This window comes from Trachurus japonicus, chromosome 7 (assembly GCF_045865225.1).
Source record: "Trachurus japonicus isolate A0001 chromosome 7, Traja_1.0".
Classification (NCBI taxonomy): Eukaryota; Metazoa; Chordata; class Actinopteri; order Carangiformes; family Carangidae; genus Trachurus; species Trachurus japonicus.
In genome coordinates, this window is record NC_140913.1 from 33,069,647 (window position 1) to 33,097,020 (window position 27,374).

The window sequence follows — 27,374 nt, forward strand, 5'->3', positions numbered from 1 at the left end:
AAACTCACTGTAAGTCCAAGTAAAAACCATCAGAGGCATTAAACCAGTGTTTTTCAACCTTGGGGTCGGGACCCCACGCGGGGTCACCTGGAATTCAAATGGGGTCGCTTGAAATGTCTAGTAATTGATAAATATATTATAACTAATTATGATTAAAGGGACAACGAGGAGTTTTGGAAAGCGAAGTGTTTTCATACTACATTTACCATGAGCCTCTGCGTGCACGGTGAAATTCTTGGACCGGCGCACGACGGACATTTGGCCAAGAATGTTTTCATTCATCAACAATGAAAGTCGGAGGTTCGAAGACGATCAGATACCGTCGTAGTTTCAACCATAAACGGCGATTCGGCTGCGTTATTCTCATGACCCACTGGGCAGTGTAATTAAAATAACAAAATAACGATAGAGACAAAACAATATATTTATCGAAAATGGGCCCATTAACAAGTGTTGGTAACGCAGATTCATCCACATTAACGTGAGACTTTTTTATAACCAAATTGAAACTCCTCGTTGTCCCTTTAACAATTGTAATCTATACTTTCACTTTCTCAAATATAAATCGGGGTCAAATAAAATGCAGCATATAGAAATTTGTGATGTCATAATGGGGTCACAAGCCAAAAATGGTTGTGAACTAAACTACTGCATTAAACACTCACAAGTACATCACAACTGTAGATAAACGTCCTTATTCTGATATAATGTCCTTGTCTTTATGTCCTTTATGTTATTTCCAACCACTGATAAATGACTTAAACTTCAACATAATGAAATAACGTCAAATGAAGATGAATGAAAAACCATCTAAAAATCTTCACTTTACTTTCAAATAACATGAAAATGACAATGATGTGGTTCATTTCTATGTTTATGGACTAATAACTTCATTTTAATCTCACTCTTAAAGTAAATTAAAGTCTGTTACTTCCTCTGAGCTGTTTCCATTTCGACATTGAACAAGTAAAAATACAGATACAAATTCAACATGTGCCTTTGACCCTGATGTATATTTTTTACTTTCATCGTAGTATCTAATAAAGTATTTCTAAACGCAGCCGCCTCTACAGTACCATCTTAAGTTAACACAGAGAGAGAGCACAATAGTGAAACGTCTCTGTTTCTCTTTAAAAGCCACTCATGATGACCTAATCAAATATGAAGTTGAGGTGATGGATGACTTCATTTCGGAGAGACAACACCCCTCAGAGATCCCGGCTCGCCCCGCATTACAAATGGCTTCCTGATAATATTCCATCAACCTATTTTGTGTCTGTCACTCATTTGGCCGCTGATACCAGAGACCTCCCGTGAACTCCACCTGAACCTGAGCGATCAATCACAGCTCACATCGAGCCCGAGCCTCCCTTCTACCTGTCTGACAGCTCCTAACACCCTCCGTGTACACAAAAGCGTGTGCACGAGTGTGTGTGTGTGTGTGTGTGACGAGGCGTTTACTTACTTACCACAGACATGAACGGCCTTCCTTTCCTTTCTTTTCTTTGTCACCGTCTGCACCTCTGGATCTGGATCTGCTTCCTGCAAACTTTAAAAACTTTTTTTTTCTTTTTTCTTTTACCTTCCCGTTCATGCATCAGCGTCTGTGGCAACATCCTCGTGGAGTTTGTCATCCTGAAAGTCTTGATGAGCTTCTCCTCCTCCTCCTCCTGGCTGCACCTCTCTACCTGGCTCACTTAAGTGCACCGTGCTGTAACAAAATGTGACAAACATATGTCTTGTTAGCGCTTTTATATTTATAAATAAAGCAACCTGTGGCTTTCTTTTTTTAAGGCGAAGGTTTCATGCACTGATCAGTTTTGAGTATTCTTTCAGAAAGTCCACATTAAGGTGGTTATTTTACTTAATTTTGTCGGTAGATTTCTCCTAAAAAAAAGTTAGCATGCTACTGTGATATAGGCTGTGCCTGTTATCTGACCCGTCATTGTAAAGCTCTCTCTCCTGAACAATGATGGAGGCTCCAAAAATGGTCATTTCCTCTGTATCCGCAACCAATTGTAAAAGTACAATTTACATTAACAATCTATGGAATTTAGTCCAAGTCTTTAAAGGCCGTTTTCTCAGAAAGAGAGACAGACTCTGAGCTAGAAATCTCCACTTCAGCAGCACTTACAGACACCAAACCTTCCAGTTTGATCCTTTTCTATATTCTGAAGGTTTTTACAGAGGGGATTGTTGATATATCATTCACAGCCTGATTTATACAACATTTTATTACTAAAAACATGGCAAAATTTGATTTTTTTAGGGCTGGTGACAGTATTTTCTCATTTACAGAGTAATAAAAAGAGATATCCAAAATCCTCCTCTGTAAAAACTTCTGACTCTAATATGTCAACAAAATAAAACAAGAATTTGAAAGTAGCTTTATCCATTGTTCAGATTTCGGTTCTGGAAATGTATGAAAATTAGAGCAGATTTCATCAGATATTGCCTCATTTACATATTTAAAAATAAAATCTGACAAAACTTGTAATACAAAAAATATTTGTCTTAATGTAAGTGATAAACATGGGAAGTTTCATTGTGATATCTGTTATTTAAAAAATTTACCCTATTCACCTACGTAGTGTCCCCCCTTAAGGAAATATGCTGCACACATGCTGAGAGAGACACTTAATTAATGTCTGTGACCTCTGAACGCAGGGTGACGACGGCCTTTTAAACTTTAAAGTGAAACTGAAATCACACATTTTGATTAAACCCCCTCCCTCCCTCCCTCCAAAAAAAAAAAGGAGGATTTGAGAATCTTCCCACACTAAGCAGATGTTTCCCTGCTGCCTGCGATCAGATAAGGGATTTTAATCTGGTATCTCATCAAGAACTGGAGCTGCTCCTCTGACAAAGAACAGGAAGCAGAGTTTGTGCATTCTTTGGATGTTTGTTTAAGCTTTTTACACTCGTGTAAGCTCGACTTGGAGGAGGCTGAAGATATGCCCACATTACATTCCTTGGAAGTCACCCATGGCACAAAATCTGCCTTTTTTATTTATTGTCAACAAAGTGTCTGTGTGACGGCAGCCAGAGGTTCGACCTCCTCACTTTTACTTTGAGCTCTGAGAGAGTTTGATTCATCTTAGTGGACTGTTCAGAGGTGGAGACACTCGGCTTTCTGACTTTAACCTTGAGTGTGATGCTGCTGCACACACACACACACACACACACACACACACACACACACTGACACCAAACACACACTCACACAGTCATGTTGGAACCAGGAAGGACAAAACAGGAAGTCGTCAGGAGGCTCAGACTGTGATGTCAGCATGTGAAGCTCCAGTTTCAGGAGATTAGCAGAAGTTAAGTTGTACATTTACTATAGGAAACAACGGCTGCTAATAGCTAAAGGCCTGCAGGAGGTGTTGGATTGTTTTATAACTCTGAAGTTACAGTCAAGTTAGCATTTAGCAGCTGAAGACTAAAGAGGTGCACTGCAAAAACTCGAATATTTGTCTTATTTCTAGTCAAAACAAATCAAATTATACTTAAACTAAGACTTGTCACATAAAAAGTAGCTTGTTTTTAGACACTTTTCACTTCTTTCAAGTATATTCTCACTTGAAATAAGTAGAAAAATCTGATAGTGGAGCAAGTTTTTCTTCCTTTTCACAAGCACAAACAACCTGCTTTCACTGGCAGATTTTTCTACTTATTTCAAGTGAAAATTTGTTTGAAACAAGTGAAAATGATCTAAAAACAAGTTAAGGGAAGAGATTAGTTCTGAAATTATACATTTTGACAAGAAATACGTTTTTGCAGTGTGTTTAAACCAGAGTGAACACCGGACTGAGACGAGCCCAGAAACATGTTGAACGTTACACAACATAAACACAAAACCTGTTGTGAACATGTGAACGTGTCGGTCACAGCGTCTGCATGAGGTGTTGACATGTTGCGTTTACAGCTCGTCAGACGAATAGAAAATGTATTAAAGCCAAAAATAAAAAAAATAAAAATATGATTAGATGTTTAGTGACGATGTTTCAGGTTCATGTTCCTGTTTTACAGTTTTGTTTCTGCACTAAAGACAAAATTAACCTGGAGTTTTTTATTTTGTTTTTATCTGACGACATTAAAGCAGTTTTATTTACTTGCGATTGATTTGTTCGTCTTTACAACTGGTTGAATCTGAGCTTGTGTAGTTACAGTTAACTTCAACGCTCTCAGGTCAGATAAAAGCTTTTTTTTTTAAAACAATCAAACAAAGCAAAGCGATGGCCAGATAATGATGATGACTTCTGTACTCGGAGCTGTGCCGTACTGTATGAGGGAAGAGAGAGCTTTTTAGACTCTTTCAATTTTTTCTGACAAGGCGATAGACTCCAGCGAACGACTGACAGACAGCTGCGTTCAAGAGCAGAGTGAGTTCAAAGTGAACTCAAACAAGCACAGGCTCTCAGACTTCACAGACCTGCTCACATCATGAGATTTACAAACTCTCTGTGGAGCCAGAACATTTAAAAACACACAAGCCCTTTTTTTTCTGTTGTTATTGTTGTCTTTTTTTTTATGGATCTTCACCAACCGGACAATTATCCATCTGGACCCAGAAACCTGAAACTGTTTCCAATCTCTCTACAACACTGGGCCTCATTCACATGGCGCACATGGTCGAACCGTTTAGTTACACAGTGGTTTGACGATAGCGGGAGTCTAATTATAAAGCCGTAGTCATGATAGATTAAAAAAAAAAAAAAAAAGAGGAGGAGGAGGACGGGCTCAGAAATCCAAACCTGTCTTTAATCCGGAGATGAAATTTCATGTACAATGGGGCAGCCTGTGATTGAAGTCTGGTTTCATAATGTTCAAAGTGGAACAACAACGGCAACAACAATGACATATGCATACAGTCAAAAGCAGATGCTTGATTTTTTTAACATGTAACTCATGTAAGAACTTAACAAAGCTGAAACACAAAGAGCTATTACACATTCAGAGGATGTCTCAAATAAAAAAATAAATCATGATGATTGACAAGCGGATAAAAATAAAAATTTCTTCAAGATTGCAGCGATACAATAATACGAGCTCGTGGGGAATAAAACATGAAACAGGAAGTGAGTCATCTGTGATCACGTAAACACAGATACAAACAACATTTAACGCGTTCTGATGCTGTAGATTTTTCACGAGACGTTTCCGGTAACAACAGACAACAACGTTTTTTCTTTTTTTTCTTTTCTGTATTTCTTTATTTATTTTACTCTTTACACAGGTTGTTAGAAAACGATGGGAGCTGATAAACACAATAGCATGTGGTCCCATCCTGTGCGAGTGCGAGTGCGAGGAGGAAACACGGTTTAGTTGAAAGTAGGTGAGGCTGAAACAAGCTGATGTGAGTGTTGCTGTTGTTGTTGTTGTTGAAAGCACCGTTAAAGGAGCTTTGTGGGACTCTGCGTGTTTGTCCTCGGGGCTGAATGTAACAGATGACAAGAGATCATTGGAGCATTTTTTCACATCAGATCAGTCAGAACTTTACTCCTTTTCACAATTTTATAGTAGTGTACTATGGAGACACAGACACCATTGTGATATTGTTGCACTGTTTGTACCTGGTGCTGGTAGCTGACAAGTGGGTACTTGTCGTTCTCTTCTTGACAGGTGTTAATACCTCACACTTCCTGCTCTCTTATATTCCATTATTTTTTTGGTGAGTAGACTTTAGATTCGGTGTTGCCGCAGGCTTTGTTTTTTTGTTTTTGTGTGTGTTATTGTGCATCACAAAATGTCCCAGTATACAATAGCGTCTATAATGTGTGCAGAAGTCCCCACACACTTTGCACTAACAGTCTTCTCACATGCAGGTTCATTGTGTGTCACACTAGTTGTAATCTGTGTCACAGTGTACCATGAATGTAGAGTATTCAATAGAAGAACAATAATAGAATAGAATAGAGTTGCTCCAATCAATATTTCATATCAACAAAAGGTTTGATAACTATGAGCTATCGTGTTATTCAAATGACTTCTTTGTCTCGGCTACATTGTAAATGAGGTTGACCTCAACACAGGCTAATTCCGAGTCTAAATAAAGGCAAAATAGCCAAATAATAATAATCTTTCAGCTCGTTTTCTGTTTTTTATCAATATTTTTATTCAATCATTTTCATCAATGTTGGACATTTCAGTTTATAGTTTTATGCAAAAAAAACAACCTGTAAACCCACTGTGAACGACCTTCATATCTTGACTACACACACAGTAGCAACAAACTTTACTTTAGTTTCATTTTTAAGTTCAGTCATGTTACACAATTTAATATTTTTATGTGAATAAATAGCCAATCACCAGCCTTGTTAGATCTCAGTCTAAAACATGCTCATTGGTTCATTCATGGTGATGAAATTCAATTAACTCCTTGAAATTTAGTGTGAGCAAACCTTGACCATAACAAGCCAAATGAGTCAGGAAGAGTGTAAGCATGTAAATATTGTATCCAGACCTGTTCCCGGGGCTGATACAGGAGCAAATATTGACATATTAATTTGTTATTGACTCAAAGACAATCAAAAATTAAAGCTAACATTGCTCCATGTTTGGTAGTATTGGCTATTTAAATAAGCTACTGTTTGCTAACCAGTTAGCCGTAAGCTAACAGGCCAAACCTCATTGAAGTAGCTTGTTGTCGATTAAAACAAGTTTGTTGTGGGTTCCTGTTAAAGCTGAACTTTGTCAGAGCACAAATATATTTTTAAATTAAATTAAGAATGAATTAAATATCATCAGGAAGACGTTGGACCTTCTGAACATGAGCTTTGGTCTCAGATCTTTGTGTCTACAGTGGTGCGTTCTTTCATCTGCACAAATCATTGATGTCTAATTATTATGTGCAATTATTATTGGTGCAATAAATTATAGACGTAGTGAAAATTAAAATAAAGGACGGAAAAAACCCTTCTCCTTTGGACATTGGTTAGTAAGTGAATGCCGTAGGTGTATAATTTCCTCTGATGTTAGCAGAGGCGTCTTTGGCCTTTTGCTGATTAATAAAACTTCGACATTTGTGTTCGTAAAATTTGGTGCAAGTGGTAGTTTGATGCCCTGTAGACTTTTATTTCCTATAATTATAATGTAATTATTTGCCACACGCTTCTTTTCTTATCATCTGTACTTGTCTGTCAAAAATTATAGCGCTAAAGTTTGAGAAAAACCCCACATTTAAATGCTGTAATTGTGTGTTTTGCTTGTCGGTGGACGGGTTAAAGCTGCTGGATTATGACCCAGATGTAACCCCAACCCCGACTGTCACGGCAAACACAACTTTATCAGAAAAGGCTTTTCACATCTGTAGGAAAATGAGTCCGAGGTCGTAGCTGTCAGTCACCGTGCAGAGTATAACTACAGAAAACAGGGCCGTGGAGGGAGGGGGGGAGGGAGGAGGTATATTGTTCACCATCTTTTCTTTTTTTTTAACCCAATAACACCCATTCAAACAATCTTTCTAACATTGCTGCTTGACCTATTTCCTCTCATGTAATATATCGTTAAAGCAGCCTTGTGAAATGGCTTAATTATTCATGCTTGATTTCAAAATGAAGAGCTTTGAGAACATGGCTCCACAGGAGGATTGACACACGCAACGCTGCTCTTACAAGCACACACACTGAGGCACAATGGGGCCTGGCTTATTCAAAAAAACACACACACTCTCACAGACACACACCCTTGACTGACTTCATCCAGTGCGTTGTGCACAGAGCATTAAAGCAAGAGTGAAGATAAATGCCCTGTCAGCGCCTTTAATGATTTATTTCAAACATTTCACTCGATCCAATAAGGTTACAAAACTATGGCAGGTAATTGTTTATAGAGAAATAGAGGGCATTTTGTTTGTTTTATTGAGCACTGAGCAGAGTGAACACGCTAACCTCAGAAATGGATGCACTGTCAGAAATATCTATTTGCTATTTTAGATCCGTCCTCGCGCTCGCAAATATCATCGCACCTCAACACGGAGACAAATGCCCCGTCCCATTTCTCCCCCTTAAAACTTCCACTTGGTTTGGAGTGGCCTCAACCGTAAATTCCCCTCGTTGAGGGAAGTGGCTGAAAATCTTTCCCTATGGAAATGGACACCACTATATGCAAATTAGCGTAGTGAATGTAGCGAACGTGCTAACATACGTCACAGGTTGACAATTCTACCGGTGGAGCGTGCTAGCTACTATTTTCATTCAGGAAAAATGCCGGCGGTTCCAGCTGTTGTGTTGCCTGTTGCGTTGGCTGTGTTTGTTTATCTCTGTCTAAACAGTTTTTGTAATTAGTCAAGGTTAATGTAAATTGGCAGGGCTAACCGTTAGCTGTTCAACTTTAATAACTTAGTGACTCAATAAACGGTCCATGAAAAATATTTTCTCCAGCAGATATCTTAGTTACAACATGACTGAGCTAACTGGAGTAGTTTCATGTCGTGTCCGACAATGGGTTTCAACAGCTGACGTCCTGATGTTAGCTTAGCTACCGCCGTTAGCTGTCCCTGTCAGCTGAGCCACTGATGCTTTCTAGACACTGTGATTCCCCCAAACTGAATAAATACCACACATAGCAACACAAAAGGCCATCGGGCGTGAAAAACATGTAGCTATCATGGGTAATTTCATCTTCCACTTCGTTTTAAGCCCGCATCAGACCTCACTACATTTTGAGGGTTGATTATTTAAAGGTGTACAGAAAAGAAAATTGAATTTAAACCCACTCTGGGTCATAAAATTAGTGTAATAACTCATCTATCAGACGATGTAGGCCAAACTTTGTGCAAAATTCTATTTTTGAGTAAATCCGGGATGAAAGTGTGTATTCTTTTTTTCGCATTGGATAATGCAGGCGCACGGATTAATTTATATGTCAGCCTGTACACGATTCATCAGCCACTGATATTGGATCCGTAAGCCGTCATTCAAACGTCTGAGACACACACACACACACACGGAGCTCGGTCTCGCCCCAAGCTTTGAATATCCCGCCCGCTCGATAACGACCAGTCAAATTCGTTTTCCTTACTCGGGTAAACTCATGTTGCAGCTCGTGACAACTCGGCGCGACAAACAGGACAAACTGCCATTTCTGTACACCTTTAAGGACAAAATCGCACTTCCCCTTGCTCCCTACAGTAATAATGGGACACCCTACCCCTTCACGAGAACGCACAAAATATAGGGTTAGGGCAAAGATTTAGGGTTAGGGGAGGTATTGGGTGGGGGCCTTGTTGAAGTCTGCTGCAATTTTCAGAATAAACGTCACCTCTGGAGGTTTTAACGTGAATCTTCTCTGCTTTGTCCATATGGATGTGTGTGCACGTGGGTGTCCAATCTGTCCTGCACTGTTTTATTTATTTATTTTCTAGTTTTTTTGGCCTCCCCTCCCCTTCTCCTCCTCCTCCTCCTCCCCCAACCCTCTCGTGTGTGTGTGCGTGTCCTGCAGTTAGGTAAGGCATCGGAGCAGCCTGTCACTTGTCCCTTGGTATTGCTTTAGTCTGTGTCGACAGTGTGTCCACCCTGGGTTTGTCAGTGTCTATTCAGACCTGACCTGTCTTGTTCAGCACATGGCAGAGGATGCTGATGGACATTTCCAGTTCTCCTTCTCGGTGTCCATCACTCGGCGCGGGATGCATCCCTGACGCATCTTAGTTTGAGCTCCTGAAATTTGTTGACAGTTGCAGAGGGTGGTCTGCAGTTCTGCCACCCTCAATTACGGGAGATGTGATCTGATTCTGACTTGAGGGATGTAGGTTGCCTGCTGTGCATAAATGCTCAATTGTGGTCGATCGATATCTTGCTAATAGGTTTTGAAAATTGAAAACAATGCAAATAGAAAAGACGCACAAACCCCGCTGAGGGATTTTTTGAAATACAAACCCAAAGGGCTAAGTGAAGGTGGGGGTAAAGTGACATCGCTTGTTTATTTATTTATTTCCAGTCCTGGTGGATTAGATTCATTCATCCCCTTTCATGTTTGTTGCTTTGCTGCCAGTCAATCTCGTGTTTGTTCTCTTAATTTCCTGTGAGTCGCTGATGAAAAAGAAGGAGTATTTAATTAGCGCTCCCTCTGTTCTGTTGAAACAGTTAGTGTATTTTTATAGGGCCAGGAACAGAGCTCAAGTCTGTTTCTAATGGAGATGGAGGCAATCAGATAACCAACATTGCCACCCATGCTCCCTTTCCCTCTTCTTGAAGAGGACAACTTCAGCTTTTAATAAACATGTAATAAGAAGGAAAACAGCTGGTAGCTGCATCACAGATGGTGCCGTTCTTGGCATCTCCAAGGAAGGGACCACACATACAGATGGCTCATTATTCCAGCATTTGGTTATGCATATTGCACAAAATTTTATTCCAATGCTTAACAACCAGTATAAGCAATACAGGTGTTACTATTTTTCACGAGGCTCTCCCCTCCTCCTCCCCTCCTGCTAAAGGAAGCAGTCGGCTTCTTGTTTTGGTCATATCTCTGGATGCGGATCGCTCGTGACACGAAGCCTCAGGAAGAATCTTTACCTCTCTCTTCCCTCCTATCAGTATTTCGGTGCCGTCTCTGTTTGTGCGTTAATCTGCACTCAGGTGTGATTCATAGCTAAACCAGCTGTCAGTCTATAGTCTCGCCCGGTGCTGCAGCCTCTGTTTTCAGACTGCGCCTTTGTGTCATTAAGGTAACAGCCCGCAAATACCTCAGCGGGTCGTTGATTAAGACGGAGAGAGAAATATTGATCTCGAAAAAAACAAAAGGCAAAAACAAGTCAGCGAGCAGCAGCGAGCCGGCCGAGACCAGCACATCAGTGTGTAACCTTGACCTCCGTGAAATCCCTCAGACCCCGCTCTTTCTTTCATCTCAACTCGTGAACTCCGACGATCTGCATCTGAACTCCGACCGTCCTCTGCGGATTATTATTTATATTCGGTCAAATAGAAAAGATGTCACCGGTTGGAAAAAAATAATAATTTGAATGAAAACAAGGCAAAAGGATTCAGTCCCACGAGGGAAACGTGTTCTTCGTCGAGTCTTTTTTTAGGTTGACTGTTTTAAATTACAGATGCTCTCTAATTGGCTACGGTCAAATAAAACCCGCCTAATGAGGCATTGCATTCATTTGCTTATTTCCTTTCAAGTTGTTTCCCTTTGTATCTCAGAGCAAAAGTCTGTTCTCCTGCTCGCTGCCGTGCCAGGCAGGGTATTCTTAGTCAAAAGACTATTACGCCTCAAATGAACATGCAAATACATATATACATATATATGTTTGTGTGTGTTTTTTCTCATTTCCTGCAACAGAACAGTTGAAACTGAATTTAATCATTAACTGCATAAACAGCAACAACAACAAACCCTGAACTTGAACTCCTATCTGACCTTTCTGCATTATTTTGATGACCACAAGCAGCTTTTAAAGCAAAAGCAAAAGCAAAAAAAAAACATGAGCCTGCATCTCCATTATATGATGAACTTAGTGCAGACTTCTCCTTTAATGTGATGATTAAGTGTGCTAATCACAAGTGAGAGCGAGACGTAGACACTTTTATCTGTCCGCCTGTGTGTGTGTGGGTCTGTGTGTGTGTGTGTGTGTCCTGAAACATCCGAGGGATTTTCTTTCAGACCTCCTCACACTTGACACTCCATGTATGCTGGAGCTGTCCTGTCCAATTTATAACAGGAGTCAATGTGACCTTTATCCTGGCAATGACTATAATGTACTTTAGCACATGTCAGTCTCAGGTCAGGATCATCCCCTGTGTCATATGTTTTGTCTTGCATGTTTTACAGTCACCGGGGACGAACCGCCGGGCTACTGCGCCGCAGCCTATTCAACTTTAAAGCCAAGTGAGACAGGTGATAGCCTCAAAACACATGGAACACGTTATTACCATAGAGGCCCGTTTAATACAGGCACATATTCCTAATGCATTATTATATTTTAGGGTATTTATAGTGTGTAGCCTATAATGTTATTTGAGATAATAATTACACAGTATTGACTATTTTGTATTACAACAGTTTCCTCCTCTTCCCTATTCTGGTCTGCAGGAAACAAAAGGAAGCCAAACGATTTTTTTTTTAAAAAGTGCTTAAAAAGCATAGGTAGGCTGCACTGCACAGAATCACTGTCACATGTTTTTGGCTCTAATTTCTCCCCCCCTCATACTCATCTTATTGCTCATCAGCTAAGTTGTCAGGTCTGCTACATCCCTTTGATGGCATCACTGACAATTAGCAAGACGATGCCACACAAAACCATCTGGACAGGCACATCTCTCGTTGCTGAGGGAGACAGTTTCTGGTGTGACAAAAATAAATCTCAAGGTCAGTCGCTGTCACTTTTTAAAAGTATCAGATTCCTTCAGAGGTAGATTTATGGGATTGGATTTATTTTGAGAAGGTTTACTGGCTAATGATAAGGTGTCTCAGAGACTGTTAAGTGGAGACGAGGAATTAAATCAGTAAAAGAATGAGAATGTAACCTTGTGTTTGATTAATGTTTTGCATTGTTTTTGTAAAGGACGATCGATAGATAGATAGATAGATAGATAGATAGATAGATAGATAGATAGATAGATAGATAGATAGATAGATAGATAGATAGATAGATAGATAGATAGATAGATAGATAGATAGATAGATAGATAGATAGATAGATAGATAGATAAGCAGGTGTTGACTGCTTTACTACCATTCAAAATATGATAGACCTTGCATGTCATCTCCCCAGTACACTCAGAAAAAACGATCAATTATCAAGAGGGGCGGGAAATTGATTTTCCCCCTTCCCCCCTACGCAGCAAATGTTCCACATAAATATATGATACTTTGACAAACCTCTCTGTATTAAAGCTGAAGGGCTCTGGCAATGAAAGTCAGACTAAATATAACTCTGTTAAGGCCTCACACACGCCAGCGTTTCAAAAACAGCAACATTTTTTAAAGGGCTGCATCACTTCATTACGCTGGAATCACTACAAACCAACTGTGTGAGCTTCTTTTCTTCTTTCTTTCTTTCTCTCTCTCTGCTGCAGGTGAAAAGTGAAGCCGCCGGATCAATTTTTTTTCCACTTCTTGAAGTTTGATTCACAAATTTGCCTGGTTGAAACTGAAACAGCAGCAGACTCTCCTGACAGTGATGACCTTTGGACGGAGCCGAGTCCACAATGAGTTAGCTTATTAGCTGAGCCGCTACTTTACATCTTAATTTAGACAATAAACCATCAGGAAATAGAAGCTGCTCCACAAAACACAGAAACAAGGTTTGCAAACAAGCTAACAAACGTGTTAAACAACATAATGCTAGCTAAGTATGCTAGCTATCTTCGAGTTTTATCCCCATTAAACGACTCTTTACTGAATAAAATGATTTAGATTTGCAACATTATGAAGTGCAAGCTATCTTTTAGAAATTAAAGTAAATAAAGCTATACATTGATTTCAATTGTTCTTGAATTCGTTCAGCTTCTAGTTTGCGGTGCTCACTCGCTCGCTCACACTCACCCCTCCCGTTGGCAAAGTGACGGTGGCCTCCGAGGACAAAACAACTTCTTAAACCACGACTGGGAGTAGGCTATTTCAGGAGCATGGAGCGATGAGGTGAAGATCTAAACCATTTTATCATGTCTGAAGTTTCCTCCTCCTCCTTCTTTCCTTCTTCCTTGGTTTATGAACGCAAAACTGGCGAAACTCGCTCTCTGACTGGTTGGATTACAAACATGGCGGCGCAAGATGGCGACACTCTCTAAAGCAAGACCCTTGCAATGAAAGAAGAATTATAAGACTACAAAACCAAACTAATTTTATTTTATAGCGATTATAGGCTACACAAATATATTCAGATTTTGCCAATAAACCTTGACAAATAGCCTATTACACACTGGTCCTTAAAGCTTCAAGGCTATTTGGATTTGTTTTCTTTTTTGCAGGATTATATTTTGATAATCTCTTCCTTTCATTTTGTGAATTTTTCATTCATTTTCTATTATTTGTCATATATTTATAGTCCTATAATGTATTTGTTTACCCTTGACCTGTCCTGTCTGCACTCATAATCTTATGTCTGATATTAATAAACAATGCAGGAACAAAATACCAAATGTGAGTGAACAGTCCAGTGCAGAGAAAATAGAAAGAAGCTCAGAGGTGATGTAACTGCAGCAGTAGCATGTTAGCCATTAGCTCTTACTGTACGTAGATTAAAAAAAAAAAGACTTTAGCATTGCTATTGTTCACAGATACTACAATATAGTTTATCTGCTAGCAACATGCTATAAATACATGCAACATGCTACACAATGCAAGAACAAAATACCAATTGTGAGTGAACAGTGAAGAAAGAGAGAGAAAACAGTGTTAGCATGTTAGCTATTAATTCAACAGCTGCAGTGCCGCTGACACTTTTCTTGTCTAATGAAGCTTTAGGAACAAAATGACTTTCTGTGGGTTTTTTCATCCCTGACCGCGTGAACTCAGGAGATTGTGTGGAGGCCACGCTCTTTCAGATCATCTATAACCGTTTCATTTTCCTTTTTTTTTTTTCCTTCTTTTTTCTAACAGCTTTATTTTTTGCCGACAGGTTTTGATCAAGGTTGCAGGGTGGGGGCGAACGGGTCGTTAAACAGAAACTAGAACATACTGTCATTGTTTCTGAAGAGCACAACGACGACGACAACGTCCGTTTGTCTGTTCGTCGGTTGGTTTGATGCGAGCAGAGCAGCAGCAAATGCTCTCTCGCCACAGTAACTCATCCGCAGCTCTTCTTCCACCGCCGTGTGCTCCCATGATGCTTCTCTTGCTTGTGTGTGTCCATACATCATGTTTGTGCGTGGCGTACTAAAGCAGATCCCCTACAGAATAGGCTCCGGAGTGTCATCTGCACAGAGTTATCCCTCACCACTGGCTGACCGTGGCATTATTCCGATGGGGACTGTTTGACTAATAAGCATTTTCGCTTCACAAGTGCTGGCTCTATAGTCAATGCTGCTACTGCTGCTGCTCTGGATATATACATAGGCCCACACTCTATAGAGGACACCTTGAATTGGAAAAAAGAAAGGTGGCCAACACTATTAAAAGCACCCACTGGTCCGGAAAACACACTGTGATTTCATTACAAAAATCATATAATGGTTGTAAACACAATAAAGAGTTGCACTTTCGCTTGGAGAATTTGCAGTGTATGTAGAACAGCTCTCTCTCTCTCACTCTCTTTCTCTCTCTCCTTTTTTTTTTTTTGCAGTGAGTTACACTTGAATGTGCAAAGATATATTCTTCTGTTTGACTTCGACACTGTTATATAGAGGTAAACAAATACTTTACCGAGCTTAAAAATGAAATAAAAAAAGTGGAAGCAATCTCATAAAGAGATAATACAAACACAGTGTAGAACCTGATTTTAAATGCATCATCGCGTCATAAAGGGACTCACACACACACAGGCCTCGAGACTCTGTCCACACACCAGAGTCAGTGATCCAGCTCCAAATGCTGATGTGATTATTAATTCTCTCTTTTTTTCTGCACGCCGTTTCACCGTTTTGCAGGTATATTACCATTTAGAAAGTGCTGCAGATGTTATAGTGGAACAAATGTAGCATGTTTGCTTTTTTGGGGAATATATCAAAAGTTAAGTACATGGATTAATAAACGTGCATGTTTTTTGTTTTTTTTTACGAGGTTAAAGCAACAACACAGAGTCTCAAATATCAGTGAAGTTTATGAGCGCTCTGCTCCAGCTGTGACCTTCTACCTGAGCGTTCACCTTCCTCACAGTTTTAAAACTGCACCATTGCACAATGACCTCTTTCTCTCTCCTTCCCCCTCTCTCCCTCTCTCTCCTTCTCTCTGTCGCTGTTTCACTTTCTGGAGCTGAGCGAGTCACAAAGACAGAGTTACTTGCAAATTTGTTTTCTGTCTATATTAATATTCATGTCGGCGCTGTAAATAATATTTGTTGCTGCAGCCACCAAAAACAAATTCACAGCACTCGGCAGATTCAATAAGCAAATCCCAAACTCTGAGTTTTTCTGTGGCGCTGCATTATTCCTGCTCTACTGTACTCTACTGTACATCAGGCTCAGGTCCAGGGTTTTCCAGGGTTTTCCAGGGTTTTCCAGTTGTTCAAAGGTAATCCGATCGGATTTTGGATAATGGATTGGCTCAAATCTTGAAAATGGGTTGTTCTAAACCAAAAACGGATTCTGAGATCAGATCAGGTCACGTAATCCAATCTTGGTTTTGATCTGGATAAAACCCTCAGTTTGTGTTGTTCAAAACTTTTCAGTAGGATCGGGATAACTTTGATCCAAACAATCTGGATTATTCTGATCCCAGCAGTTGGGTGGATTCAGGGGGGATTTCAGGAACAAAATGTGATTCAAAATAAATTCAAACTGGTCATATAAACAATATTCATAATGTAGTATACATACATACAGTGATTAGTAAATAATGTTAACTTTTGAATATTCTACAACTGAAAAACTTTTCCCCAAACTGAATTTAATGAAATTTTAAGTTTGAATTTTGAAATTTGAATTTGAAACACATGGGGAAATATTCACAATTTCACTAATGTACTGTATATTTGCTATATTATATTAGCCCAACCAGATGGAGTCTGGCTGTTTAAAAGACATTGAAACAGCAAAGAGCACAGAAAACAATACATACACTCCGTTTTCAAATAAACACACTTTGAGAGACCTCATGCTGCTGTTCTACCTGTTGTTAACAGACCAATCAGCCTTCATTGTGATGCACAGTCCCATCTAGAGCATCATTATCCGGATTTGGTATAATCTTGAAAATTTGGATTTGGATCAGACTGATCCAATCCAACTTTGCTTTGAACAAGTTTTCCAGGGTTTTCCAGGGTTTTCCATTGCTAAGCTAAGCGCTCAGTGCTGCCATCACCTCTGCAGACCACCCTTGACAACCTCCGGCTCCTCTGCTGTGGAGACTTTTCCCAGCAGGAAGCCTGTGTGCTGTGCGTGGCAGCGTGGGGACCGAGTCCGTGGAGGTTTTTCCCTATACCGTCAGATGGCGAACGGCGTCCCACACGGTCTCTCACGGTGGGGGCTTTGAGTAGAAGTTCAACACACATGAGACACTGTCATTTGAAAAACATCTGTCACTCTGACAAATAATAAGTGCACGGTCGGCGCGGCCTCCAGGGAACAGGGGAAGTGCAAGCTCCATATTTTATTTCTTTTCTGTACGACGGCGCGACTGACTGCTGTTTTTGTGTGTGCTGAACTGTACTTTATATCTAATGCAATGCATGCTCACACTGACAATTGACATTTTAAGGGCATTACCCTTGACAAGGCGACCCGGACAAATGAAAGGAAAAGGCAGAATGATTTATCAGGGGAAGGAGGTGAGGGAGGTGTGAGGAAATATTTTGATTTACATTTTTTTTTCTTCCCTCTGTTCAGTTTGAAATGGATCCTGAAGACGCACACACACACACACACACCACCACACCCCTGCTCGGGGCTGTGTGAGCCGTCTGCAGAGGAGCCTGATGACCTGAGATCAGGTAGGGGGCTATATCTCCCCAGGGTGCTTGCAAAGCCAAGACAACGCCGCACTGCTCTCCTTTTCTAATTCTGCCAGTTCCTCCTGGCTTAATTGAGAATTTGAACAAACAAATTAATCATTGCAGCCCATAAAAATGACAGGATTCATGCAGTAGCATTCTTCATTCTCTCTAATTTGTTGTGTGTTGTCGTCCCCCCGCCTCCTCTTCCCCGTGCCTTTTCTCAAACCCCCACAGCATTTTTTGTGCTGAATCTGCTAGTTTACCCCCCTTATGAAAATTACAAATACTTGTCAAGGTTAACGAGTTAATATTCTCATTCAATATTTATTTTATGGGCGAAAGAAAGCGTCTCCCTTCAGCGCGTCCTCTTCCAGAGCGAGGATGGGTTTGTTAATCAAAATGACAAGGACAGTGTCCTTTTGATAATCCCCTGAATCATCGAGAATAAAAAATGAACTTTATTAATCAGCGGCCCCCTGATTAATTGTTATGAAGTGTTGCTCATCCATTTCCCCTGCATTTCCGTAATTTTCACAGAAGCCTAACAATCTCCCCGATGATTTGAAGCCTTTTGAGCTGGCGTTGCATTCAGCAGCGCAGCAATAAATAGCTGGGCAGCAGCAGCAGCAGCACACACTTCTTCTTCCTCTTCCTGGATGAGCTCCTGCACAGAAACACACAAAGCTTATTTACCCTGCATGCTTACTGCAGGAGTTTTTTTTTTTCTTTTTTTCTTTGTATATTCAGAGTTTGCATCTTTTCTTTTTTAAAACAGCATTGTCCAAAAATGTCAATACCCCCAAGTCGACTACCATGAGTTTAGTAGCAGCCATCAGTCTGCCTTTATCTCTGCAGCCGCTGCATCAATACTGCAGTTTCTAAAAACCACTTAATCCTCGACTGTGACGCACAAATGAGCTCCCACTTCTCCACCTCTCCTTCTCCTTCTCCTTCTCCTTCTCCAGGTGGAAACAACAGAACAGCTCCACAAGTTCACACTAAATCCAACATGGACGACGACGATGATGATGAGTTAGTGAATGAAACAATGCTTCAACATTGTCCACAAACGATGAAGACCTGCATGAAACACCTCCATCATCATCATCCTCACCACGTCTGTCTGTTTCTTAAGGAAGTAGGACAATTAACGCTGCATATATTGATGATATTTATGATTAATACATAACATTGAATGTCGTTTTCACAGCGGATGGCGCAAGGTTGGGGAATCTGATGTAATTTACATGAGCGTGTGTGTGTCTGTGTGTGTGTGTGTGTGTGTGTGCGAGAAAAGTGTGCTGCTGCTCATTTGCTCTGAAGTGATGTCCATGAAACAGAATATACAAACGATAGGAAAGTTTCCTATCAAAGAGGGGAGGGGTGGGTATGAGGGGGGGGGTTGGGTCTCTGGTTTCCTTTTCTTTCTCCTCAAGATGTATTATTACAGAACAGGGGGCCTGATGAAGAGAGGATCATTCATATATGTGGCCCCATTAATCTGCAGTCAGTGTCTATACACTACAGTATACAGTAACACTATACAGTGGAAGTTATTATTTTTTTCCACTCGGCTCCATATTTAAAAGTCCAGCGTAAGGAAATTATACATTTAACGAGTGCACGCTGTGAAACTCGGCCTCTTCAATGGGATTTAAGGGGGCTGGGTGGCTCACATGCAATTAATTGTGGAGGTGTTTTATCCATCAGGATGAATAATTTAAAGGGAGTGTTAATAGGTATCCCAGACTTGGCCAAAGGAACAGAGACAAAGTGTTGTTGAGAGACGTTTCATTACTTTCCCTCTGATGCTCCCTCTCCATTTGTTCTCATGTGTCTTTTTTTTTTTTTTTTTTTTAGGTCAGACTATAAGGATGAAAACAAAGCAATAATAATAATAATAATAATAATGATATTAATTGTTATTATTATTATTATCATCTTGACTATCATTTGTGCAGATGGATCAAAAGGGGAAATGTAAGACATCGACTAAACCATTAGATTTGATTCATTTCCAAACTGGATTATGGCTCAGTGTCAGAATTATAATCATCGCAGCACAAAACTTTCCCCATAAATAAAAGGGCCTGTCTGGTTCACAGCACATGGGAACTAAAGTAAATCTGAGCAAGAATCCCCCCCCCCCCCGCTAAGTTACCTTTGAGAAATCTGCTTCATGTAACATAAATTGTGACGGTTGGGGGGGGGTGGAGAGGCATTAAAGCCGCAATCAGTCTTTTTTTCCCCCCACTCACATAAATGTATATTCTCAGAAACGAGTGCGGACTTTGATTTATGGGTTAAAAAATTGGCTCATAATTTAAATAACACTTGTGTTTTCTCAACTTTACTGATGTAAACAACCTTTAAGTCGTTAAAAAAACCCCAAACTGCACAGTTACAAATGTGAAAGATTTACAGGATGAGGCCTTAAAGTGAAAAAGTTTTGATGGAATCACCTGAATAAAATCTTATCTTGGCTTGAATTACCACAGCATGGACTCTTTCTTTTTATAAAAGACATTAAAAAAAACACATCTCCCCCTTGAAGGAAGTATTAAATTGATGATGTGTGTGTCTGTTCTGCTGGGAAACAATGTGAACTTCACTGACTCCCACATGCGCGCTGGGATGACATCAGAAAGAAGTCGTCTCTGTCAGATGCAATAAAGCGACGTCCACATGTGCACACTTCCCCATCCTTCACACTTTGTGTACACCCAGCCCACAACATAAATTAGCCATGGTGTCGACTCTCTTCTCAACAGCCAACCCTAAAAAAAAAAAAAAAAAAAAAAAAGATTCTCTAGTCTAAAGGGAGGAGGAGTGGCGGTGTGTGTGATACGAGCCAGGTCCACACACACACACACAAAACAAAATTTAAAACAGTAAATTCAGATGAGATACTGCAAAATGAATTTCCTGACAGTCGTCCCCGCTCCCCTCCCCTCCACTCCGCTCCCCTCTGCTCTGCAACATCATGCCTCTGTTAATTTTTCACAAAAGGATTCGCAAAATACTCGTCGCCACCATGCACCGCCGTCTTCATCGTCTTCATCGTCTCAGTCTTCTTCAGTTCGTCTTTTGTAGCCGTTTCCTTCAGATGGAGATCTATGGGGCCGACGCGAACAAAAGACACTCCTTCAATGACAAGTGCCAAGTGCATCAGCCAGTTCCCTTTTCCTTTTCAAGTAATTCCAACCCTGGCTATTCAGGGTTTGCCCTGTGGCGAGACCGAGCACTTCGTTCTCCAGAAATAGCCATAGCTCATCTTTCACAAGGACTCAGGTCGTCTTATCACAGGGAGGTGGTGGTGGGGAAGAGGGGGGGTAAAGAGAGAAAGAGAGAGGGGGAGATTCATTTGAATTCCCTGTCTCTTCAATATGCCTAGCAATCATGATGCCAGGTTAATATTGAAACATGGGGAGCGCTCCCTCTGTGTTGTCTTGCACAACCCCCCCCCCCCCCATCGGCCCCTGAAAGAAACTTGTAAGTTGCCATCAAATATCTTATCTCATGACTTGACCTGCCAGACAGCTGCACCTCATCATCATCCTCATCCTCATCCTCATCCTGCAGCCTTAAGGTCTTTGCACACTGAGTCCGTTTTTTTCGCATGTGTTTTTAGTATCCGGCGTCATCCGACAAAAAACGTTAGGCACAGGCTCCTTGCACACTGAGTCCGTTGCGTTTTATTCGCATGCGTTTTCATTTTGTGTTCCAAATTTCGGAGAGGGAGACAAAAATCGTCACGCACGCAGTGATGCACTTTGTGGTTCTCTCACTTGTCGAGAAATGAAAGAGAAACATTAAAATATTGTGTCCATCCTGAGAGGACGCCAACAGAGAGAGGATCTGCTGCTTGTAAACGAGCAGCGGAACTATCATCATCACTTCAACAGTTTATTTTAGGATGTCAGTGGTCCAGTTTGATAGATATTGATTATTAGGTCACACAGTAAACAGAAGACGGTCAATTTCCATGATCCTGAACAGCGGCTGGCGCACACACACAGACACACACACACACACTCAGTGGTGATCCTCTCTCTCCCTCTCCAGCCTTGAAACGCTGATATGTGATTGGTCAAAAAGGCTTTTCACGGATGCGAAAATCGCATTAAATTGAACCTGTTCCGAAAACTTTAATGACGGACGAAAGTTTCGGACTCGGTGTGTAAACATGATCGACACAACATGAGGTCGAATTTATTTTTTGACGTGCGGCAATTTCGGACGAAAAAAACGGACTCAGTGTGCAAAGGCCTTCTCTAGCACTTTAACCCCCACCGCCTGTGCCTACTGTGAACTATTGTACTGTGTTTTTGTCTTACCTATGTATAATGATTGTATTACTTTCTTTGTTTTTTCTTTCTAAATAAAAAAGGGGGTACCTGCCCCATGTTTTTACTTATACTTGCGTTTTCTTTAACCTGCTTGTTTCTATTTCAGTATACAGTAGGGGGACTGTCAATGGAAATTAGCTTTTTAGCTAGAATTGAGTACACTCATAGCCTACTTATTTATTTATCTTTTATTGTTTTTGAGTACTCTGTCCTAATCATGTCAATACAGCGGTTTTTGTGCAATGGTATGTTTGTATTGTTTGTTAAGTGGATGTACTGTATGTGTTTTTACTGGTGGCAAAGTAGTTTCCCCATGGGGATCAATAAAGTTTTCTATCTATCTATCTATCTATCTATCTATCTATCTATCTATCTATCTATCTATCTATCTATCTATCTATCTATCTATCTATCTATCTATCTATCTATCTATCTATCTACATTTTATCTTGAAATGTTTATCAATGTACATTGTCCCGCTTCATCAAATAAAAGGAATTGAATTGAATTAGAGCATCCAATGTTATCTGTGTCATGTTTTCAGATCGGCTCGAGCACCTGGACGCTATAAAAAAAAGGCTAAATTATTTGACGCCAAAAGACAAAAAAGACAAAAAGATGTGATTTGCTTTGTATTTACTTGTTGTCCACCAACCACAAACCAGCTGCAGCTCCTGAAATCTGAATCTTTCCCTTTTGTTCCCTGTTCCTCTCAGCAGATAAATAGATAGATAAATAAATAAATGAATTGGCTTACCACATTTAATTAACACCCAAACACACCTTGACAACTTTTGCATGACACTCACTCAGCTAAAAAATCTTTTTAGAATAACAAAAAAAGAGAAAAAGAAAAGAAAGAAAAAAGAAACCGCACACTTCAACTAAAAAGAGAGGCGTTTTTCTTGATAAATTTAAGATAAAAGACGTGGCAGTCATTTTCTCCCGTGACATATTTGTTCTTTAACAACAAATCAATGGCTGTGAAAGCTTGGCACCTGAATACAGAACAATGGGGAGATGAAGCGAAGATTGTCTTCATTAGGCACATTAATATTCATAGAAAGTAGAAAATCTGACACCACCGAGGACTTGGTAACCTTTTCTCATATTAGATTTTTTTTTTCAACTTCTTAACACAATTAAAGTCCAGCAATGACTTAATTAATGCGGCTTTCTGTCAGGCGCTTTAAAGAACTGTCAATTTGGCCTGGGTCTGCCTGTCAGCGGGGAAGAAAGACAGTCATCCCACTCGTACAGGAGACAGTCGGAATCACAGCGCCGGATAAAGTCACATTCGCAGACACCTTGCCAAATTGATTCTTTTAAGGGTTTTCTTGCAGATTACCATTTCTTCTCCTCCTCCTCCTCGTCCTGTCGCTTTTTCTGCACGAGTGTCAAATCTGAGAGAGAAAAATCTAAATTCAGTTTTAGGGTTGCTGGTTATTACCACCCTCCTTCCTTTTTTGTGCTCCTTATAGTTGCTGATATCCTGTTTGAATGAGACGTGTCCTCTGAGCCCGGATCAGTTATACCGACACACCCAGAACAACACGCTTTACTGGTGTCGAACGGTTTTTGTTTGAAAAGAACTAATTGTTTTGTTGAGTGAACGAACTGAACTGGTTCGGTTGAGCTCAGCAGAGAGAGAGAGAGAGCCTGCAGGCCGGGAGAGGAACTGCTGCGTGATCCGGTCCATGCCAACGTTGCATCACTCGCGAATCTTATAGAACGAATCTCCTTGTTGTTTACAACTACTTCCGGGTAGAAAACCATGAGAACAATAGTGACTGACGAGAGTTTCGCTAGGCCTCTATCTCATTTTTCGTGTCACTATGTCGCCCTTTAGACTAATCTGATGTTTATAAAACCAATGATTGGACAAACATACTATTTCTGTGTGCACATTTTTGTAATTAGTCATGGTTATCATAGATTAGCCGGGCTAACCGTTAGCTACCTGTTTAACTTTAATAACTCAGTGACTCAAAAAACGGTCCATGAAAAAAAAAAAAATTTCCAGCAGATATCTGAGTTACAACATGACTGAGCTAACTGGAGTAGTTTCATGTCGTGTCCGACAACGGGAGGGTTTTAACAGCTGACGTCCTGATGTTAGCTTAGCTGCTGCCGTTAGCTTAGCTGCTGTTAGCTGCCCCTGTCAGCTGCAGCCACTGATGCTTTCTAGACACCGTGATTCCCCCAAACTGAATAAATACAACACACAGCAACACAAAACACACACACAGAAATAGCAATGTTTCTTCAATCATTTCAGATTTGTCTAAATGGTGATAGTGAAAAATATGATAGGCTAGCTAAACTCTCGTTCGTTACTGTTCTCATTCAAATACGTGCTGGTTTTCTACCCGGAAGTAGTTGTAAACAACAAGGAGATTTGGTCTATTAAAGACAAAATATGCAAGATTTATACCTTAATAGCTACTCAGTAATTGCGATGGTTGAATGACTAGTTCCATGGAGGCTCTCTGCCTCTAGCGTCTCTTGGCTGAAAACCAACCTTGTAAGATCAGAGCCTCCGACCCGGTGTCCCATGGCGACACCGCCACACAAACGTAACGCTCTAACCCGTAACTCGTAATCTCTTGTTGATGACAGATAAGACTACACAGATATACAGATGGTAACATGGTAGAAGATAAATAACCTTATCCACCGCCGCTCCATGGATTGATTTCTCACTGAAACAAATGCACATGGAGGAGAGGAGGGTTAGAGACACAGAGGAGCAGAGACTGTAGTGTTGTGATTCGCAAAATTTGTCATTGTGTAACTGTGTTGTATGCTTAGCGAATGCACCAGTGAATGTACCACTCAAAAGCAGTGTTGCATCGCTCGCGAACGGCTTTGCAGAACGCTCAGTGAACACACCACACAGCCAACGCGAACCTTAGAGCCGAGACTCAAGAATCGTTGGGCCGTGCATCGGTTCAGGGAGTCGGACTACACAGCAGTGAATGGTTCTGTGAACGAATCTTTTGAACGAACTGATTCTTGTGATTCAGTAAAGAACTGTTTTGCATCATTAAAGGACAATTCCGGGAAAATTCAACTCTGGGCTGTATTTTCCTAACATTTTAGGTCTAAAAGAAGGAATCTGAAGATTTTCTGTTTAATTGCTCCTGTTTTGCGGTAGTTGTGTCTGTCCCCGTATCGCCACGGCAGCGATGAATGGGAGCGGATCGAAGTTCTGCTGTTTAGGCTGTTTCCATCCCTCAAAGCTACAGACAGCGTCAGATGGTGACTCAAACATGCACCGAGAAGTTTGTTTACTTCAAGCAAGCCGACATGCTGTGGCGATGTGGGGACAAACACAACTACCGCAAAACAGGAGCAATGAAACTGAAAATCTTCAGATTCCTTCTTTCAGACCTAAAATGTTAGAAAAATACGTAGCCCAGAGTAGAATTTGCCCGGACTTGTCCTTTAATGTTACAAGGTTAAGGCCGCTACAAACATTAATAAATAGACTTTTATTTCTCTCTCTCTCTCTCTCCGTCTGTTGTGCAAATGTCTGAGTGACCTGTGGTTTTGGCCAAGTGACGAGTTTCTGGGTTTAAATCTGTCCTGGGACGAGGAGGAGGAGGAGGAGGAGGAAGAAGAGGCGGGTTCATCATCTCCTCCAGAACCAGAAGAGTGTTGGAGTGGAAGCCACAGGCTGTCCAAACAAGATGACAGCGCAAATGTCTGCTGCTAATGACTGATTCTCCTCTTGCCTGGGTTTTGATCAAAAATAGCTTCCTCTTCTCTCTCTCTCTTCTCTCTCTCTCTCTCTTCCCCCTTTTTTTCTGAAATGGCAGCGACCAAAATTGAGGTAATGGCCCGTCCTCACTTTAGAGGCTGACACACAGCTGCAGGATTCGTCCTCACTTTGACTGAGATCAGTCTCACTTTATAATAAGTGGGCTGAGATATTCACGAAACACCCAACTGTTACACAACCGGCACAGAAACATAACAAAACATAACAAAAAAATATCCATGCACAATATCGTTGCTATTTTGCAGCTCTTTAATTATTTATTTACTGTAAACTAACTCCGCCCACTCTGAGCATCCAGAGAGAAATGCAAAAATATAAAATGCCGTTTTAACACTGAGTTTCTCATCTCTCCACTAGGTGTGTGACCAGAGGGGGAGAGAGGGGGGGTTGGGGGGGTTGGGGGGGTTTGGGGGGTTCATACACACAGCCATTCTCTGTATTAATGAACCGATACCTGTGATCATTCTGCAGGAGGTGTAACTGGCTTGGCAGGTGCACGCTGCCACTGGGAAACAGATTAAAATAGTCAGGGTTCCTTTCAAGGCTTGTACAGAAAACAATGGAGGCTTCACAAGGTAATCATGCCATTATATGAGACGGAGGGACTAATTGGAATTATACTAGAACAGGCAGGGAGCTCATTAAAACCTTGAGCACTACCTCATGATAAACAGTCACTTTAAGGGCTGGCACTAATATGATGAGGCAAAGTCTTTATTTCTCACTTTCCAATGAACACATCTGATGTTTAAGCTCCTTACACTCACTCAGCAGGTATCATGTGGGAATGTAAGACTCCTTAATTGCCACTGGAAATTAGCAGCGTTTATATGGAGGAGCTTTTTTTTTTTTTTTTGTTGAAAACACCCGACACAGCGCGCCGCCGCCGTCTCTCCGTATCTTTTGGAAATCGGTGTCATCTAATGAAATGTAATGTAATGTAATGGCTTCTCGTATATAGCTCGGCTCGGCTCGCGTCACGACTTCTGTCATCTGCTTTTCAACGTGTGCTGTTAGGATATTAATTGTTTAAACTTTCCTGCTCATAACAGCCCCCTATAAAATATAAAAACCTCACCCTCCCCCCTCCCAACACAATACCATAATAACACAGCCAAGCCAGCTTGTTATGGACTCTGACAACCCGTGATTAAAATCAGACTCATTTTGCTTGATGAGAAATTGGCTTTACCCAAAATAACTTTATATTCCCCTGCTTTCCAACACACTTCATTAGCTTCATCTTGCTCAGGCAGGATTTCTTTGTGCCATTTTGACTGTATTCAAATCTCTTTAATGCCATCTCATGTTTAAAGACTGGCCATAAATCCCATATCAGTTCTTAATGACCACTGCCGGCCAGCCAGTAATATGTCATTGTTCGCAGGCGATCACCCAGCGGGGAATAGACCATGCCAGTCTTTGTAATTGCACACCCAGAAAGATTTATATTGCCATTATGCACACCCATAAGAAATAATTCAAACATATCATTGAAAAAAAACAGCCTGCACATCGCTGATCCCCAAATCTCCACAGAGCGTCGAGCTGGTTGTAATATCCTCCCGCCTCTGCTAACATGGCTTTACTGTCTCCTAGTAAAGATGTCTTCAACACTCATATTCCATATGTCTATTTATTAGCACTACTGTTTCTCCATCTGCAGGCTGCTTCGGACTGGAGTAGCGTGTGCAAAGAGGCCATA